This window comes from Pteropus vampyrus, unplaced genomic scaffold, assembly GCF_000151845.1.
Source record: "Pteropus vampyrus isolate Shadow unplaced genomic scaffold, Pvam_2.0 Scaffold139, whole genome shotgun sequence".
Taxonomy (NCBI): domain Eukaryota; kingdom Metazoa; phylum Chordata; class Mammalia; order Chiroptera; family Pteropodidae; genus Pteropus; species Pteropus vampyrus.
This window is the reverse complement of record NW_011888920.1, coordinates 1,159,058-1,163,498: the sequence shown is the minus strand read 5'-3', so window position 1 is coordinate 1,163,498 and position 4,441 is coordinate 1,159,058. Positions and strand designations below refer to the sequence as shown.

At 33.6% G+C, this 4,441-nt stretch overlaps 1 pseudogene; it reads right to left on the bottom strand.

Moving 5' to 3' along the window:
• The window catches only part of LOC105297469, a 32,997-nt pseudogene extending 31,446 nt beyond the window's left edge, over positions 1–1,551 (bottom strand).
• Positions 1,552–4,441: the final 2,890 nt, after the last annotated feature.

Genomic DNA, 4,441 nt, shown 5'->3' with positions numbered 1-4,441 from the left:
TAGATGGTCAGTAATGATGATAATGATATTGTTGATCATAGTCATGAAACTGAAAAATTCATAGCATATATTTTGACTAGTATTGCTATGCTAATTTGTTGTTCTCCGCCTGTATCTTATATCCACCTGGAATCTGAATTTTTTAGTAGTCAGTCATTAATCAGGCTTGCATTTTATATTCAATGCCAAAAGTATTTAAAACTGTAGCTCAGATTGTTAAAAGTTTGTTTTCACAAATGAACCACACAGTTCTTGCAAAACCAAATAAGGCTTCTCCTGATAACTTTATTAGTAAAGCTGCATTTCAAGGAGCCCATTACTGAATAATATCTAAAAGCTCTCCATAATATATAGAGCATATCACATGCATGGGTAAAATGATTTTGATTCAGAATATGAGGTCAGTGAGCAATAACAAATATTGGCATTGATTTGTCTATATCGAAGGCTATCTTGAGAGCTTACTGTGCCTAATTATTTAAATTTTTGTTGCTGCTCAACTAACTAAAAAATCAATAGCTTGTTTTATACTTCGTATTAGATTTTCTATGGTTATATAGCTGTGACTTAAATTTGTTCTGCCTTACATGAAAGACATTCATTAATTACCTGTTGTATACTCAGTGCTATGCAGGTTCCTTATAATAGTGAAGTCATATCTTTGTACTGTTAGATTTTGCACCTTCACTTCCTTTTCTTCTATGTTGTCTATTTCAATGGCATAAGAATCTAATTTGAAAAAATAAGTCAGGCAAAATTTTAAAATTTAACTAGATTAAAAATATTTCCATGTCAACTTCCTTATCAGGACTTATGTATGAACTACTCAGACAATTTTATATGTATAAATATGAGTTTTAAATATGGGAAATTCCCAATATACAAATGGATTGTTTTTCCGAAATTTATGTAAATGGTATTTTAAACTTGGAAGACCTTCCTCCACAAAAACAATGTTATATATAATAATAACCCCTTAAAGTTGTCTAACATGTCAAAATTTTCAAAGTATTCTCACAATTATTTTTTTTTACCCATCTTGGAAGGAACCCATTAGGAATGTATTGTGGTTTCCTTTATATAAATGATAAAAACTAGGCTCAATGATTAAAAGGAAACTGTTTTTCTCTACCCATAGAATACTTCTAAGACCAAAAGTGGGGATGTTTTCCCACACTGACCAATTCTCCAATTCTGCCAACACCAACTGGGTGACCTACAGCTTAATTATGATGACACTATTTGGAATATCAACAGACTCCACAGGTAAAGAGCTCAGACCCATAAACCCTCACACACACTTCAGATACCAGTGGCAAGTCTCAGAAATGTCCTTAGCATTTCTGTCCAACTGTCTGTATATAGGGACTTCCCATAACCCCTTCTTCAGGTTCAGTAATTTGCTATAATGGCTCACAGAACTCAGAGGAACAGTTAGTTATGTATATGGGTTTATTATAAAGGATATAGATGAAAAAAAACAAAAACAAATAAATACTTACATAGGGTGAGGTCCAGAAGGATCTTGAATGCAGGAGTTTCTATTCCCATGGAATTGGGGTGCACTACTATCTTGGCACATAGATATGTTCACCAACCCAGAAGCTCTCCAAACTGCATAGTTTAGGGACTTTTATGATAGAAAGCTTTATCTATCACATAGGCATGGTCCGTTATGAATTCAATTTCTAGCCCCTCTCCACCCACCTCCAGAGGATGTAGGGTGGGCTGAAAGTTCCAAACTCTAGTCTTTTCTAGTGACCAGTCCCCATCCTGAAGCTATCTAGGGACTCCCAGACACCAGTCATCTCATTAGCATACAAAACAAACTCATCACTCCTAAGATTCCAAGGGTTTTAGAGGCTCTCGTGTCAGGAACCAAGGTCAAAGACCAAATATTAGAGCAAAAGGTATTTTAGCAGCTCTATCCCTCAGGAAATTACAAGGGTTTTAGGAGCCCTGTGTCACAAAGTGTTGTGATGTGCCAAAGGTAATTTGACTAGTGTTTGGACCAGTAACAGGCAGCATTAGAGTTAAAACTCAAGACTTTGGGCTGCTAGAGTAGTACACCTGTTTCTTGATTTATGCGGATTATCCGTTCCACGCTTCTTATTTTTTTCTATGTGGAAGAAAACCACGTAAAAAGAGTCCACCAGTATGAAAAAAATACTAAAGGAATAGGCCAATAAAAGTCATAAAAATATTTATTTCACATATTTTCACAAAGAAATGTTAATGAAAATGTAAAAAAAAAAACAAAATAAATGTTATTTGCTGTCAGTGTCTATACTGTAATCTAAAGCAGTCAACCTTCTCTTTTTAATTGGCACAAAGTCACTGTCTTCATCAATCAAAATATATGGAAGTACTACTTTGGTTTCAGTATTTATGTTTATGGTTTGGGATGATCTTTTTACAACTCCGTCTTTTGCTAAGCTTTCATAAATTCGATATTCATTGCAACATTTTTAAAAATCTTTGAAATTTTAAGGCTTGTCTGATGTTTAGATAAATATCTAGAATAGTAGTGTCCAGTTTTGTGGCCATTTGAAGAGCTTTGTAAATATTTTCTGCAGTGAATGAAATTGGTTCAAGGTCACTGCCATATTCATCAGCAGGATGGGCTTCAGATATTAAATTAATTAATTCATTATCAATTAATTCACGATCAACCAATAATTTGTTAATATCATCTACATTTAAATTGTCTGAGTCTTCTTGAAGTTTACTTAATAAATTAATGATGTCAGTTAAATCCCTCTTTATTTGTTGAAACTATATTCCCTGGAACAACCACTTCTTACCATATATTGCTTTCCAGTAAGCATTTGAAATTGACAGCTTTATATCACTCAGATATAAAGCCATATTCTTGTTACAGCTTACAATTGTGTATTTATTCCAGGCTTCTGTGACTGTAAGTGATTCATTATCTTTAAGTTTATTTCAAATATCATGAAAACTCCATTTAATATAACTAATCTTAAAGGTGGAAATAATTCTTTGATCTAAAAGTTGGATCAAGGAAGTTGTATATGGTGGCAAATATACAGCTTTTACAGTTGGATGTTCTAAATTGTGTGGATGACCAGGTTCATTATCTAAAAGTAAAAGTGTTTTAAAAGGGAGACATTTTTCCTTCACATAATTTTCAGCTTCTGTAGCAAAACATTTGTAAAATCAATCCCGAAAAACATCAATAGTCACCCATGCTCTTTTATTTGCCATCCAATGAATGGGAAGATAATTAATAATTGTGTTTAAGGATTAGCTCTTTGTACATTGCTGAGTTAGCTATTGTTTTTTAGAAAGAGTAATCACAATAATGGAAATGAAAAAGAAAGAACCATGTAAAATGAGACTGCGTAAATGGAAACTGTGAAAGTCCACATAAACGGGGGAATATTTACCACATATAAAAAACTTGCATAAAAAAATACCATGTAAATTGAGGGATGAGTATTTATTTCACCACAATTAATAATCTCATATATGTTGATTAAGTTACTTGGGATATCCAAAGCTTTTTCAGCAAGTATTGTACGTTTTCTTTGAAATATGTTAGGAAATACCAGAATGATAGTAACTAAGTTGAACAAACAAAACAGATCAAGTAAGATATTCGATATCTATTTCTAAAGAAAGTACTTGGAGAAGAGTATATGTGATTGGACAAAGATGAGAAAACTGATGAAGATTTGGAAAGATTCTGAAGGGTTCTTTGGTGAATTTTCAAGGAATTCAGTTGAAATGGGAATTTGGGGGTACAATGTTTCTTTTATATCAATTTTTCTTTAACATATGAGAATATTCTTTGATTTTTCTTAATGTTGACAAATATAAATTATGACATGGGTCTTCTTGAAGGGTGGGAATTTTTATAAATTGAGAAAAGAAAAAAAGAAGGAAAAACTGGAGAGAGAATTTATTAAGGTTAGCATGAGAGAGTTGAAAGAGAAAGGCAGAGCAGGAATATATTTAAAACAGAGCCTGTTGGTATGAATTGAAATGAAATGTGAGGGAAGAAAGAATGAGCAAAACGGGGAATCATGAGGTATGCTAGATATCAGAAGATGGAGAAAGAAGACATGGGCCCCATTCTTTTTTTCTTTCTTTCTCTGGAAGAGCCTTGGAAAAACTCCAAGGACACATGTGGCAGTCAGGGCCTAAGGTAGCTCCAATGATCTCCACCTTCTGATTCTAGTCTTTATGTAATCTCCTCCCTTGACTGTGGGCTAGATTTAGTAATTTATATCTAGTGAATAAAATAGAGCAGAAGCAAAGGGATGTCACCTCAGAGATTAGGTTATAAAAATCTTTAGTGTCCATCTTCAGCACCTGCCTTTGATCTTTCTGGGCTCTATTGCCTTCCTTCCCTCCCTCTCCCTCTGTTGTATTACTTGTTCTGGGGGAATCAAGCTGCCATGTTTTGAGCAACTCT